At 37.2% G+C, this 17,049-nt stretch overlaps 1 protein-coding gene across 5 annotated transcripts in view; it reads right to left on the bottom strand.

Annotated features, from left to right (window-relative positions):
* The window catches only part of camkk1a (calcium/calmodulin-dependent protein kinase kinase 1, alpha a), a 140,568-nt gene extending 123,744 nt beyond the window's left edge, over positions 1-16,824 (bottom strand). For all 5 annotated transcript variants that reach the window (XR_007897095.1, XM_051696695.1, XM_051696693.1 and 2 more), the window contains exon 1: positions 16,239-16,824. The gene's annotated coding sequence lies outside the window, so the exon portion shown is untranslated. The remainder of the gene's footprint in view (positions 1-16,238) is intronic.
* Between the last annotated feature and the right edge of the window lie 225 nt (positions 16,825-17,049).

The raw sequence follows: 17,049 nt of genomic DNA on the forward strand, positions 1-17,049 counted from the left end.
CAGACCTGCCCTAAAAAGATCAATAAGGCAGGCCTAATTGTATCCCAGACCCGAAGATAATGCCAAAAACTCTAAGGCATACCCCCACATGGACTTGTCTTCCTGCCATACCCCACGCAGCTTCTTCACGTGCTCCGTATGCTGGTGAGCAGTAGAACAAGGTTTCTTTAAAAAAAAAAAAAATCCATCTCTGCTGGGTCCATCTGTGGCTCGATTGTTATGTCACAAGATGGCTGAGATGGAGGACCCAAATGCAGAGATGCAAAAACAAAAACAAAAAAACAAACAAAAAAAAAACTCTTTATTATGCAAACTACACTAATGCAATATAATTCTCTGACAGTGGAGGGAAAAAAAGGTAAACCAAAACAGGACTGGAATTTAACTAGAACACAGGTAAACATAAACTGACAAAAGATTGGAAGAATGTACAGACTAACTTAACTGAGTAGACCGACTTAAAAAAAAAAAAAAAAAAAAGAGAATACAGGACTAAACATGAGGGAAGCAGTGGTAACGAGAGACAGGTGATATGGCTGATAGGAGTAATTGGCGATGTCATGGCAACAGGGCAAGCATACAGCACGTGGCACCTGCAGACACAAGAGGAAGAGAACAAACATGGAAACAAGCAGACATGACAAACTAACAGAGAGAGGAGGAACAGTCACTGCCAGACTGCGAGAGGTAATCAGATTTTTTTTTCATTCAACTTTTCATTAATACTGTGAAGCTCTGTTGTGCCACGTTTTGATAAAAACAAAAAAAAATTATTATATTTTTATTTGATTAAAGCTGTATGTATCAATTTGATGAAACCCTATTTGATCATAAAATTTAATTAAAACATTTAAGATGGAATGCAGAAAAATTTAAATGGAAAACACATAATTTGTACCTGTGAGACTTTATGCAGTTCTTTTAATCAAGTCAATTTCTGTGTAATTTCATAAAAAAAATCGGAGGCTTTTTTTTTTTTTTTTGATCATAGTATCGATTTAATATCTATACCGAGGTAGCAGAGCTGGTATCGTACCAATATTCCATTGCATAATACACATTTAACATGTATTATAATAATTAATAAAATAATAATAAATGTCACAGCGCTAAAAGCGGCAGTCCATGGAGAGAAAAACCTGCATTATTGGCTTTACATGTGGCTGGAACAGTACGTTAAACACTGTGACATCATTTAAAACTACGATGCACATAGTATATACACGGCTTCATTCACCAAGGGTGCTTTAGTTCATCCAGGAGAAAAAAGTTCTGCTTCTTCCATATAATGCTGAATAAAAAGAAGAAAGATCATGCTTTTATTAATGTCTACCTATTTCACAGCGTTTTAAAGTCCTGAATGGAATCTTAGTTCAGTTATAGTATTTTCAGTGTAGAAAGAAATTAGATCATTAGTTCTGTACAGTAAGGGTAAACTGCACCTTATCTCTGTATTTGGAAGCGTCTTAGGCTTATTTAAGTTTGTTCTCTATGAGAAAAAAATGCACCGCATCTGTCAAACTCAAAGTTACTTTGCAGGGTGTACTCGCAGAGCTGTGCTCCAGTAGTCACGCATGCACGCGATAGGCAGAGCAAAAGGCATTTACACTTATTTATTTATTTTGATTTATACAGTAGGCACTGATATATTTCAGCACTGATATAAAAATGTATACTTAGAAACTGATGTCATTAAGAGCCCATAGTTACAGAATCACCCTGAAAATGACCATCACTACAACACAAACAATCTCACGTTATCACAATCGCCAAAATTCACCTCAACAAGTTTTCTTAAGTTGAAGCTGCAATTCTAATCTTGAAATATCCTCTTCTCTTGGTGTTTAATGAAACAATTGCGTGATGTTTGTTTTGAGTGCTTGCTGCTACTGCAGTGGTGAACTCGACTCCAGTGACAGAGCGCAACTGTAAAGTTCCACTGTCGTAAAAGTCCCATTCAAAAATCTCTCAATAAATTACCCCAGTCCCACCTATGGCTTGGTCTAAGGGGACACCACTAGATCTGCCTCAAGCCCCCCCCCAAAAAAACTTCTGATGACCATGCCCTGACTGACAGCAAAACAAACAAGGGGTACTCCACTCCTAGACTCATGGCGAAACATTGAACGACCCCCCCATCCCAACAATGCATGTGCCCCACCAAAGATTGTATCATAGTCCCAGCTCTGGCCCCACCCCAAACTCATGCCAGTGGAACAGACAATGTTGCTATGTCAGGTTGATCGGGATGCCCAAACAAAAAGAGCAGCGTTTTTTACACTTTGAAAAGATATACCTAGGAATTGTTTATAGCTGTCTTGAAAAAAATACACACATCATCAGATTTAAGATGCACCCCTTTTTAAATAAGATAATACTGACAGATAACCATGAGAAAGTACTGTAAGTATTCAAGTCTTATACTACTCATCTCATGGTCAAACTGGGGACAAAAGGGGTATGTAACACTGCAGGATATCATGGTCAATGGGCTGCAACATTGGAGTTCTATGATGCAGATCCCCAATGATGACAAAAGGCCCTTGTCTTTATCTCAATACACAGAGAGATCACAAAGACTGAGCTACAGACTTTAGTCAAGGATTACAAAGGATGCATGAATTGGAGTTTGTAAACAGACTAATTCCACTCACAAATGCACAGTAATCTCTCCTTTCATCAAAATATGACAACCCCATGAACAAGACTTTTACCTCTGTATACACACACACACACACTTCTTGTTTATTGCAAGAAGCTTTGTTCAAGTTCACTGCTATTCAGACTAAATTCTTTATAGAAATCAGTGTGATGTGATGATGTCTAGAGAACTAAATCAAACACAAAGATTTACTATCAGGCATACTGGGATTTTGCTGCTGAAAACTCCACCACTATACAGTACTACACAATTACTGGTGAGTGAAATCTAAACATTTACCAGCCAGTTGCCAAATTTATACATTTCAGTTGCATAGCATGAAATTTGGTTGCAAATGAGAGTGATTTCCTCTCAGTGTAGAAGAGGGTTGCGCATAGAATAAAAGATCGATCATCTTGGGATTTAAGAATCGATATCGAGATCAGAAAATCTATATTTTTACCCACCCCAAGTGTTCGGTAAAACCTGTTTGAAAACAATCACGAAATAAATGACATAATTTGGATTCAAAACAGCAAATTATGCCAAAATGATGCAAATTTGCAGGTATGAATCTTTTCAATTGTGTATAAATGCTGATAGTGCAGCAGATATTACACACTTTAGGTAACATATATTAACTTCAGTTAAATCAGTTAATTTGAATTTTACTCCATGAATCACATTTTTAAGTTATACAGTACGTTTATTATTTCATCCTTTCTTAATAAACATTATGTTTGCATACAGTCTCATAAAAACAATTTATTTTGCCATGCGATATGTCTTAAAATGCACTAACTACACTTACTTCCAAGAGGCTGTTCTCTCTCTGTTTCAGTCTCTTCTTTCTTTCCTCTTGAGATTGACTTGAGATCGCCACACTCCAGTTCTCAGTGCTTCTCTCCCGCCCTCACAAATATTTGACAGGAGCACAACAAAGTCTCTTTTCAGCATTCTTTTTCTCTCTGACTTTCTCTCGTCTCTCTTAATGTCTCTCAAGTCACATAATAGTAAACACTGGTTTTGCTCACTCATGCACTGCAAGCAGAGAAGAGGAACCAGAGGTGAAGAAGAGATGTGTTTGTGTATGTGAGAAGGAGAAGGAGTGAATTCTCCAGTGTCATTTATTGCTGAATCAGAGTTAACCCAAAGCAGAGGTGACATTGCTGCAATTTCCCTCTGGCAATAAGACGAATCTCCATGGATCTACAAAAGTCCTAGATAACGTAAAATGTTCAAAGCATTTTCAAGACAATTACGAAATATTAGAATAGAATATATTCTGATTTGTTTTGATGTTTTATTTTTCATATCAAAGAGATGATGCAACAAATCAGGACAAACCTAGAACAGGATTTCAGGAGATGCAACTGGCTGTCAAACACATATTAAGCTACACATAACACATAAGCAACACATAAGCAACACATATGTATTTTCTCAGGAACTTATTTAGTCTAAATAGATGCACAACTTAATTTCAGTAGTCCACCCAAATGACAATAGCCAAATCATACTGTTCATTTGTTGTACTTGCAATAGTTTACATCCATGTTGTTCCTTCATCAAACAGAAATGTCAAATGTAAATCAAGTCAATCACATCAGCGTCACCTTTACAAACAAATGGCATGTATAATATGCAAGTATACATGCATATGGGATACTGTTTAGCCATTATCACACAGAAAATCAGCATGATATAGTATTAATATGCATGAATATAGTACTAATTTCTCTTGTAATAAACAAAGAAGTAGATATCCTGTGAATAGTAAATTTATATACAGTGCTGGGTAGTAACAGATTACATGTAATCTGGATTATGTAATCATATTACAAAAATCTAGCATCTGCTGATGCCTCTGGACACATCTTCAGTGATGTGCCTGGAATCATCAAGTGTCTCGGGTCTTTCAACATCATACACCCTCCTCCAGGTGACCTAGCCAGGGCTGATAAGACCCCAGCTTGTGTCCAGATGGCTAGCTACTTATGACTCCACAGCTCTCCTCTTTTGAGTCACAGCCATCTTGAGGCCCTCTCTGCCACTTCGGTGGTACTGCTGATGGCTCTCCTCTTCCTCTCTCCCTCAATGCCCAAATTGCTGAAGGCTCTGGCTAACGAATGGGCTGCGAATCACCTGCATCCAACCTCCACTGGGAGACACCTCGCTCTCCATTCAGCCTGCTGACAGTTGCTGACCAGTCCTGCATACTTGGAGAGCTTCCTTTCAAAGGCCTCGTCCATGCGATCTTCCCACGGGACTGTCAGCTTGACACAATTGTTCCTTTTGTGACTCGGTGGAACTCTGCTGTTTTAAAATATTCTGCTCTTTTAGAATATTCTTGCTGTTCAAAAGATAATATCTTGCACCTCAGCTTTGGAATAGGTGATGGACTATCAGTAAGCAGTAAGGGTTAAAAGTGATTCAGTGTTTTTAGATGAAAGCTTTGTCCTAGCAAAGTCATTAGGGTTGATTTTATGGTCATTAATGTTCGTAATGTTGCTATTTTTTTATGCACTTAAAATGAACTTGATGTCTCAGTGTTTTGAATTATAAACTTTGGCCATGCACTGTCATTGCTTTTAGATTTAATGTTTATTTCATTCATGTAATGTTTAATACACATTTTAAAAATGTCAGGATCTCTTTTTGTGTCTCTCTTTTTGTTAGTAATAAAGAATGGACTACATTTTCTTCTTTGTACTTTTATGTTAAAATGATTATCCTACTCAAATGCATGTGACAAAATAAAATATAATTAGGTTGAAAGTAACCCAAAAGTAATCGGATTACATTACCCCAAAAATGTAATCTACAAGATTACATTACTGATTGCATTTTGTCATGTAATTTTTAATCAGTACCGGATTACAACTGACAAGTAATTAGGGCTGAAACAATTAGTCGACGTTATCGACAATGTCAAAAATAAAAATTTGTCGACAAAAATTTCCGTTGTCGAATAGTCCTTTGATCTCAATTAACATAACATGAGATCACATTAAACTCTAATGATGACGTGCCTGATTGAGGAGAAAACACAGCTCACAGTCCAGACACACTCCAAACTTTCCAAACAGCTTCAGGTGGTGTAGATTGCAAATTATGAGGAAATTATACAATAAGTGCATACAGAAACACTCTCATTGTAAAATAAAGCAGAGCTGGAGCTGCCGTTCCGCTTAAGCAAAACTTTCATATCAGATATCATCTTTAAATGAAACACCCCAGCTATATCTTTATATCTTTAATGCATCCTTTATTAAAGTTCAAATAAACTGGCATTTCTCTGTGCGGTCAGCGCCACTTCTATGAGTCACGTGAAGAAACCCGATCTATGGGGGAGAGATTGAAACTGCATCCGGCTGATGCAAACTCTGGTGCGGGGACGCTCTTCCCTCACGCACGCTTGCTGCAGCTAGATTATAACGTGATGGCTCGTGACATACTGAATCATAATATACGTGTCACTGTGTGTTTCTTATCGTAAAGAAAATTGGCAATAGGCAGCTCTATTAAGAAGAGAAAGTTTTATATTTTTTGTGTGTGAGTTAAAGATGGATCAAGGTGAACAAAATGGTGAGAGGGTAGTCTTTGCCCATTGGCTTGCTTTCCAATATACATTTCTAAAACTCCTTTAAAACAACATACATTTACTTTGGGAGCTATAATGCAGAAGAAAAATGTGTTATCTGAAAATGATGAATATTATATGAAAAAATTCAAAATATTTTTAAATATCTAAAAATCGTTAAAAAAAGATACATTCACCTCAGAAGCAGCAAATAAGATATTTAGACTTGCTTTCAGAGAATAGATCTTGAATGCAAGTATAGTTTGTCTTTACTGCACTCGCAGAAGTATGAACAAGTGAAAAAATACACTTATATACAAAATAAACTTATATTCAAGATACATTCTCCGAAAGCAATTCTTAACATCTTATATGTTGCTTCTAAAGTAAATGTATCATGTTTTAAGGATTTTTAGATATTTTTAAATGGAAAAGAAGACAAAAACACGATAACATACGACAGGATATTTTGAAGTGAATTTTTACTGAATTAAACTTGATAAAAATAATTTTTCCCCCTTAATTCAGTGAATGTCATTTAGAGGTATTTTTAAAAGATGATTTGTCCTCTTTATTGTTTATTATATATTATATGTATTATTATTTATTTATATGTTTAATACAACCTTTTAACACGGGGCACAAGCTGAATAGTCGGTTAAGAGCCAATGATTAATTGTTACAATAATCGCTCGAATAATCATTCTAATAATCGTTAGTTGTAGCCCTACAAATAATCTGCCCAGCACTGCTTATATAGATCTGAAATAATTATAAATCATTTTTTAAAAAAATTTAAGGAAGTGCATTTTTAGTTGAACTATTCCTTTAGCAGTGAGATTTGTCATGACAAATGGAATGAGTATTAAAGATGACAAATAAAAAAACAAAAAGCTAAAGCCAAGACCTTTGATGTCTGATAAGCATGTAAACAAGAGTGAGTCATGTGAACAAATGCTACAATTGAAATGATGCAGTAGTGATTATGTTGTGATGGTGTGCAGTACAAAATGAATCCGGTTTCAGGTCAAACAACAGAATCAATTACAATTCATGTAACTGTCTGAGCGAGACTCTCTCTTCTGGAAGAGAGGCCTGCTCTCCAGGAAAATATTTATATCATGATTATTAAAATTGTCTGCACTCACAATACTCACATCTATGACCAGTATACATTATATTCTGCAAAACACTGGGAGCAGTTTGATTGACTTGCTTTCATTCTAATCAAGGCAAATTGTACATCATCAGATAGTTTACACACAAAAACACTAGCATATACAGGAAGCTCCCTGCATCTTCTCTCACACCCACCAGCGGGTGAGCATTGCTGAGGTGTCACCAAGAGATGTATGATCTCTGAATTATTCTCTCACATCCAGCTTTCAGTGGCCCCTGTGGCTGTGCTGGCTAGCTCTGGATAACACTGCACCGAAAATAATAAATGCTGTGCCAACTAGTAGCTTTATTTGGGGGAATAGTAATGTAATTGTCCATTAAAGTGTATAAGAAAAGCCTCTGTTGTACTCTACACTCAGTACAAGCACAGATCGTCCAGGAAGCTACAGATATATGTAACTACCTTGTTGTTTTCCAATGCATTCCTATTCTATGGCATTCCTGTCTAGTAGGTAATACTAAGAAATACTTCAAGCACAGTAGAATCAATAGAGTCAATGGGAATTAGATTTACTGGGCCAGAAAGGACAGCAATCTGGTTTGTGTTACAACACCAATCCAACAGGTCGATGGCATGTAATTTATCCCAGTATTATTTTATGACACCAAATAACATGCTGCAGAGGCATTTAGACAAAAAATACACCCTAACTGTTGTACCATAATCTAGATAATTTAAAGAGATACGTTCACTCAAAAATGACAATTCTGTCTTCATTTACTCACCCTTATGTCATTCCATGCCTTTTTGACTTTCTTCTTCTGAGGAACCCAAAAAGGAAATGTTAGGCAGAATGTGTTAACCTCTGTCACCATTTACTTTCATGACATAATTTTTACCGAGTGCTTCAGTTTTTCCGCTTTTCTACTGTTTTAACTGTGTGTATTTTACCACGCGCACCTGTTTCTCTCTTTTTTCATTTCTTTTTTCCCGCTTGTCTACATCTTGCATTTCGACTGCATGCATTAGTTTTCTCCTCTGTGTTTTACATGGATTATTGCATCAGTCTCAAACATCTGCTGATCAGGAACCACATCGAACCACATTGATCTCAAACCCTCGCCACTCAAGAACAACCATAACAACAACAACAAACAATTGCGGTAAGTCATGGCATCCGTTCATATTATTGCTTCCTGCAGTGCATGTCACATGTTTACTATAGCTTCTTCCGTCAGCAGTGAGGGATTCACATGTGATAAATGTAAGGAATTTGTCAGGCTGACAGAGAAGGTTAATGTGTTAGAGACATGCATCCAAACACTAATGGAGGTCAGTGAGAAAGAAGCCGGTAGATACTATTTCGGATGCGGGTAGTACAGAGAGCAACACACATACTTTGGTTCCGGCTCTAGAGCCCCCGCAGCAGGGTATTTGGGTGATGTCTCGGCGGCATACTTTCTCAGCAAAGCGACACCACTCTCCCGTTCCTGTTAGGGTTTCCAATCGATTCTCCCCACTCAGTGATGCACCCAATGTGAATCATGTTGAAAGAGCCTTAATAATTGGTGATTCTATTGAAAGGAATGTGGAAATAGAGACTCCATCCTCCATTATTAAATGCATTTCTGGAGCTTGAGCATCTGACATCAGATCAAATTTAAAAGTGCTGTCTAATGCTAAATGTAGATTTTCTAAAATTGTTATTCATGTCGGCACTAACGATGTCCGGCTTCGCCAGTCGGAGATCACTAAAATAATGTTAAAGAGGTATGTGAACTTGCAAAAACGATGTCAGACATTGTAATATGTTCTGGCCACCTCCTTGCTTGTCATGGTGACGAGGTTTATAGTAGATTAGTGTCACTGAACGGCTGGATGTCTGAGTGGTGTCCGGAGAATAGCATAGGACTTATAGACAATTGGAAGAGTTTTTGGGGTAGACCTGGCCTGCTAAAGAGAGACAGACTCCATCCCTCCAGGGAAGGTGCCGCTCTCCTCTCTAGTAATTTGGCTCATAGTCTTAATAATGATAGTATTTGACTAATTGAGGCCCAGGTCAGGAAGCAGACAAACTGGTTAATCCGAACATCTGCTAGCTGCCTTGAGACATCACACCGGTCATGTGAACTATAACACATAGAGACTGTATCACCTAGATATCATATAGAGACTGTGTCTGTTCCCCTGACCTACAAAACACAAACCCCACACTAAATCATTTAGAAGAAATGCAATTAAGGTCAAATTTAACTTAAGATAAACATCATATAAAGGTAGGGCTACTAAACATTAGATCTTTTTCAACCAAAGCACTAATTGTAAATGAAATTATTACAGATCATAGTTTGGATGCACTCTGTTTGACTGAAACCTGGCTTAAACCAGATTAATATATTAGTTTAAATGAAACTACTCCCTCAAGTTATTGTTATAAACATGAGCCTCGTCTGAAGGGTCGAGGAGGAGGTGTGGCTACAATTTACAGTGAAGTTTTTTGGTGTTACACAGAGGACAGGATATAAGTTTAAGTATTTTGATAATAATAATGCTAATAATGCTTAATGTGACACCGGCAGATATAAATAAATAATTTCTGTCATCTTTTGCCCTTGCTACAGTATATAGATCACCAGGACCATACTCAGATTTCCTTGGAGAATCTAAAAGAAAATGTTCTTTTAGATCTAGTAGTTAATGTAGATAGAGCTTTAATTGTTGGTGATTTCAACATTCACATATATAATGAAAATGACTCATTGGGATTAGCATTTATTAATATTCTCATCTCTCTTGGAGTCACACAAAATGTGACAGGACCAACTCATTGCCATAATAAATCCGCTAGATTTAATTCTGTCATCTGGAGATGATGTTGATACTATAGAAATTCTACCGCAGAGCGATGACATCTCAGATCATTACCTCGTCTCTTGTTTGCTGCGATCACTCAATAATGTCACTCAATCTTCACCATGCTATCGTTCAGGTAGAACTATTCTTTCAACCACTAAAGATAGCTTCACTAATAATCTTCCAGAAATGTCTCACATACTCAGTAAGCCAAAAAATCTGGAAGAACTTGAAGTAATAACAGAAAATATAAATACAGTCATCTCTGGCACACTTGATAGTGTCGCCCCCCCCCCTCTGATTAAAGAAATTTGAAGAAAAAAGCCCCGCACCATGGCACAATGATCACACTCATGCTCTGAGAGAGCTGCTCAAAAAATGGAACAAGTGGAAGAATACAAAATTAGAGGTATTTCGTGGTGCATGGAAGGATAGTATCTGTAGCTACAGACAGGCACTAAAAGCTGCCAGGTCAGCATATTTTAGCAAACTCATAGAAAATAACCACAACAATTCTAGGTGTTTATTCAATACTGTGGCTAAATAAAGGAATAAAGCATCGACTGAACCAGATATTCCGTCACAGCATAATAGTAATGACTTCATTCATTTCTTTACTGATAAAATTTAAATAATCAGAAATAAAATTGGAACTATAAAATCAACTGTCTCAGCACGTCAGAAAACAGTGTCTCATAATTTTCCTCACAAGCAACTTCAATCCTTCGCTGTCATAGGTTATGAAGAGCTAAAAAAAAACGTATAAAAAATCAAAAGCCACAACATATTAGATCCAATACCAACTAAGCTCTTAAAAGAGGTATTCCCTGTAATCTCAGAACCTCTTCTTAATATTATTAACTCCTCGCTATCTTTAAGACATGTCCCAAGAAACTTTAAAATGCCAGTTATCAAACCGCTTATTAAGAAGCCACAGCTTGATCCTGGAGAATTGGCTAATTACGGACCGATTTCAAATCTACCATTTATGTCAAAAATACTAGAAAAGGTAGTGTTGTCCCAACTATGTTCATTTCTACAGAGAAATGATATGTATGAACAATTTCAGTCAGGATTTATGCCCCATCACAGTACAGAGACTGCACTTATCAGAGTTACAATTGACTTGCTCTTATCATCTGATCACGGCTGCATTTCTCTTCTAGTGCTTTTAGATCTTAGTGCTGCCTTCGACACCATAGATCACAACATTCTCTTGTATAGGCTGGAGAATTATGTTGGCATTAGTGGACTTGCATTAGCATGGTTTAGGTCCTATTTATCAGACCGCTACCACTTTGTATGTGTAAACGAGGAATTGTCAAATCAAACAAAAGTTAAGTATGGAGTGCCACAGGGATCAGTTTTAGGGCCTCTGCTTTTCTCCTTATACATACTTCCCTTGGGAGATTTTATCAGAAATCATGGAATAAGTTTCCACTGTTATGCCAATGATACCCAACTTTATATTTCTTCTAAACTCAACGAAAATTCACAATTCTCCAAAGTATCAGAGTGTATCAATGAAATCAAAGACTGAAAGGCCAGAAATTTCCTTCTACTCAAATCCGACAAAACAGAGGTACTAATTATTGGACCAAAAACCTCAAAAAATAAACTGCTAAATGTCATCTTCTACAGTGAAGAAATATGATCATATTAGCCACATTTTCTCGTTGTTACATCAGCTACCTGTTAAATTTCATATACATTTTAAAATTCTGTTAACTACATACAAAGCTTTGAATGGTCTAGCTCCACAGTACTTAACCCTCTGGGGTCGACGGACACGCCGGCGCATCCTGCTGGATTTTTTCCACATAACAACGGAAACAACTTAAAATACTCCTTCATTTTTGGGCATACAGATAAGTGTAAGACATCATTAGAAACTATAAAGGGTCTACTTTTATTTGTGTACACTCACAATAACAACAAAACCTTGTGCTTTTGTAAATAAAGAAAATAAACAGGGTGCGCTTTCAGCCATCTCTGTCTCCGCAAGCATCTTTCTGAAACACGTCACAAAAATGAGGTGAAACTCTGTGAATACTTATCACACAAACATGAAACATATGTCTAAAGAAAGCTTAAAATGTCTACTTTTAAATAAAATAATTCAAATCAAATTTAAAACAAATATTCTCCTGCAATGTAATCTGTATGAAACAAAGCGATGTACAGTTTCTCCTGGCTCAGCTCATTATCGCTAATGTGATCCCACCCACCAGCAGAGCGCGCTATTTATACGGTAATGTAATGAGGCGGTCTATGCAAATATGCAAATGGTAAACGCCCCCACAACAATGCCTTAAAAAACATCAAGTTTCATCATCATATTCATACACTTTCCTGCGCGTTTGGAAGATGGCACGCTACACAGGTGAGGAAGCTCTACAGATGGTCATGGATAGTGACGAAGAGTTCACATTTTCCTCAGAAGAAGAGCGGGACTTCGACGATGAACGTTTACATTTTGAAGAGTGATTTGATCCAGCTGAGGATACAATTCCGGATGAGTAAGTCATTTAGTTTTACTTGCATTAGTTGACATGCTATTTTATATAAACATGTACATATTTTACTATCTGGACTATTTCCAGACTTGCCAGCCAGAATTCAAAGTATTTAAATTTAAAATATGTCCTAATAGGCAAGTTTTAGTTACATTTAAATGTTGTTTCGTTAAAGCAGGTATTTAAATTGTATGCTGTATGATATAAATATGATATGTAATATGATATAAAAATAATATGAATGTTTAGATTATATTTTACCTAGTGTTTATGCTGCCTCTTTATCATCAACGAAGCTTGTGCTTGCAAAGATTGGGTGTAAATCTGTAAAATGTGCTGTAAATATGCCCATATTAGAAAATCAGCATATTAGAATGATTTCTGAAGGATCGTGTGACACTGAAGACTGCAGTAATGATGCTGAAAATCTTTGATCACAGGAATAAATTGCACTTGACAATATATTCAAATAGAAAACAGTTATTTTAAATTGTAAAAATATTTCACAATATCACATTTTTTGCTGTATTTTGGATCAAATAATTGCAGCCTTGGTGAGCAGAAGACACTTCTTTTAAAAACATTAAAAAAAATCTTACAGATCTATAAACTTTTAAACAGTATTGTAGGTCAAAAGATTTTAAGTAAAGTTTTATGTAAAGAAATGTATAGTCAGATTACTTCTTTTAACTTAAACTACAAACAATACATTCAATCATTAAGTCTCCTCACATTCATTCTCTCTCAGGGGAGGGGTCTTTTTCAGGTGTGAATCACATCAATATTCATGATCATCCACGCCTCCTCGCATATGGCCTTTCTAACACTAAAAGTGTCTCACAAAAGTTAAATGACTATATTGTTTTGTATGAATGAGTGATCAGGATGGTTTCACATCATTTTTGTAGCAAAAACTCTAGGCTACAAGATCCAGTTCTCAAAAGTCTTGTGAACAAAATGTTTAGTATGTGTTATATGGCCTTATTTCAGTGACTCACAATTTTTGTTTTTTCAAAAACCATGCATAAACATTATTTTCTCAAAAATACAAACATGTTGCTCACATATTATTGTAGCCCAGTTTGTGCTGAATACAGTGTTATCAGACTTTAGCCATTAATATGTTTTTAAGCAACTGAAAAAAAGCACAAATGTCAAGGCATGTCAAAACTTCTCCAGGGCCCAAAACACCATCAGACCCCAGAGCATTAAGTGACCTTCTGACACACTATATTCCATCACGTTCATTACGACCACAAAATTCTGGCTTGTTAATAGTTCCTAGAATATCAAAATCCACAAAAGGAGGTAGATCCTTTTCCTATTTGGCTCCCAGACTATGGAATAGTCTCCCTAACACTGTTTGGGACACAGACACACTCACTCAGTTTAAGTCTAGACGAAAGACTCATCTATTTAGCCAGGCATACACCTAATTTATCCATCAACTCACAATTAGGCTGCTTTAGTTAGGTCTGCCGGAACCAGAAACATCTATCATGATCTGTAACTCTGCAATAAATTGAATGGCATCTATGCTAATATTATTCTATTTGTTTCCCTGTCTCAACCTCGGGACTCCTATCCTGAGGTCACCAGAACCGGTTGGATCCAGCTCCATTCCTGCTTCGTGTTGGACTCCGCTGCTACATGTCGCTGAGTGATGATGACTAATAGCAGCCGGTGCCAGCCAAACATCACTTCAGTCTATTACGATGGACTTCAGAGGAAGAACTGATGCCAACTCCAACCATAAGACATGGGATACTTCATATGCCATTGCCTGAACCTTGGACTTAGGATAGACCTCACCGAAATTACCGGCCAGGTTGAACTGCGATGCACCTAACTGATCTCTGCCTGCATCACCTCGGTCTAATAATGAACTACACTCTTGAAATGGAATACACAGACTGTCATTTAATTGCCAACAAAAGCCTTCATCAGCCAACTAACAAGGACAATTGCATCTATGTGAACTTCTGCAGTTAAACCAGGATGGACCTCAACACTTACTTAGTTTACTAATCTTAAACCATGACCTGCACTGCACATAAATAACTAAATAACTATTGCCATTATATTCACACTGGTTAGCCAGAGGGGAACTGGCCCCCACAGTGAGCCTGGTTTCTCCCAAGGTTATTTTTCTCCATTATCCAGCATCTTATGGATTTTTGTCTTCCTTGCCACAGTCGCCTTCAGCTTGCTCACAGAGGTTCTAAATACAATTATTATTTAATTTTTATACACAAATTACAATAATTTTTAATCCAACTACAGAATGATCACTCTCAAACTTAATAGATACTACGGTTTCATTTTTGGTTAATGCGTGATTTTCTGTAAAGCTGCTTTGAAACGATGTGTGTTGTGAAAAGCGCTATACAAATAAAACTGAATTGACTTGACTTTTCCATACAATGAAAGTGAATGGTGACTAAGGGGCCGTTTACAAGACAATGTTTTCAACTAAAAACGGAAAAGTTTTTATGCGTTTTGGCTGTTCGTTTACACAACAATGCCGTATTGGGGCCTGAAAAAGCAAACTTTTGAAAACAGGTTTCAAAGTGCAAGTTTTTTAAAACGATGCCATTATCGTCTCCGTGTAAACATACAAAAACGCTGAGGAATGCTGAAAACGATGACGTCATGCGCACGCATGCGCGAGTACTTCATAACAACGCGTGAGACATTCAAAACTACAATGGTGGACTACAGGACTGTGTTTGTGCTGCTCAAGATTTTTAGTTTATTGATGCTTCTCCAGCAAAGTAATTGTAGCAATAAAGCAACCTCATCGTCCATCCAGACAGAATTGCTCGATGCTTTCGCCATCTTCATTGTTTGTATTCACCACTCTGTGGAAGAATGCTTATGTGTGCAGGCGCGTACTGTTTCTTTACAAAGTGACATCGCCACCTACTGGCCTGGCATGCATAATACAGCGTTTTTAGTCGTTTTCGAGGATCTGTGTGAACATGGATCATTTTGACAACGTTGTCGTCTGTACACGAAACTTTTCAAAAACGCAAAGGAAAAACTTTTCCGTTTTTAGTACATTGTTGTCGTGTAAACTTACCCTAAGTCTCTCAGTCTGTAACATTTGTCTAACATTTCCGTTTGTGTTCCTCAAAGGGGCTTGGAACAAAATGAGGATGGGTAAATGGCAGAATTTTCATTCTGAGGGGGATCTTACCTTATGATAACCACTTCAAACCGTGTACACCTCTATGAATATACAGTAATCAGGAAAACACAAGTGGACTCTCACTATAAGAACCCGCCCCTTCGCCTCTCACACTGAAGTCACCAGCTGCATTGTTCAAACAGCATTGCAACAGCTTCATTCTTTATCGTCTTTCTGCTAAATGCCTCACTGAATCACTGTCGTTGTAAACGAGCCAAGCAAATCTAGGCTATATATATATATATATATATATATATATATATATATATATATATATATATATATATATATATATACTGTATATATCTCCATGCTGATATGATAAGTGTACTCACGTTTCAACTTGGTCGCGTGTCTTTTGTTCAACAATTTCCCGCGGTGAGACTGATCACAGCTTTTGCCTTTAGAACTTGCTTTCGATTTGGTTGAAGCAGATAACACGTCTACCAATTTGTGTCGCAATGGTTTTAAAAAAAGTTTCACTCGCCTAAAAAAATCAACCTGTCATCCTCAGTGTGTGTCGAGGCTTCTGGAGCGTACAGCGAGTCTGACAGTTGGCTTGATCAATTTCAATGCCTTTATTCGCTCACGGGTCTATCCGATCGAGCATGCTGCTCTTCTGCTTATATTGTTGAACGCTTGGTCTTCGGGCTATATTTCCCGTTGTTATCTCCGCATCATTTCAGGGTCTTATGAGTCAGTTTGACAGCATTGATCTGCCCCATCCCTCTCTCTTCCGCACTGCTGACAGATATCCGACCGACTAGAGCTTCAAACACTCACATGCTGTTATTCGCTTTCGTTGTCAGCATGAGAAGCGCAATGAACCCGTCAAGTGAAATAGGCGAAATTAATTCGCGTCGATTAACATATGCAACATTACCACGCGAACGGAAAGCTTTATATGAACTTGACGATCCATCAAACATTTCCCTTTATTTTAGTGTCATCGGGTCCTAAAGCCCGCCCGGTTCATGACACCCGCAGTACAGTACATGCAGTTTAATGTTTGGCTTCAGTAACTTCGACTAAAGGGATAGTTCACCCACAAATGAAAATTCTCTTATCATTTACAAACCCTCATGCCATCCCAGATGTGTATATTTTTTTCTTCTTCTTCTTCTGCTGAACACATCAAAGATTTTT

This window comes from Myxocyprinus asiaticus, chromosome 4 (assembly GCF_019703515.2).
Source record: "Myxocyprinus asiaticus isolate MX2 ecotype Aquarium Trade chromosome 4, UBuf_Myxa_2, whole genome shotgun sequence".
NCBI classification, from domain to species: Eukaryota; Metazoa; Chordata; class Actinopteri; order Cypriniformes; family Catostomidae; genus Myxocyprinus; species Myxocyprinus asiaticus.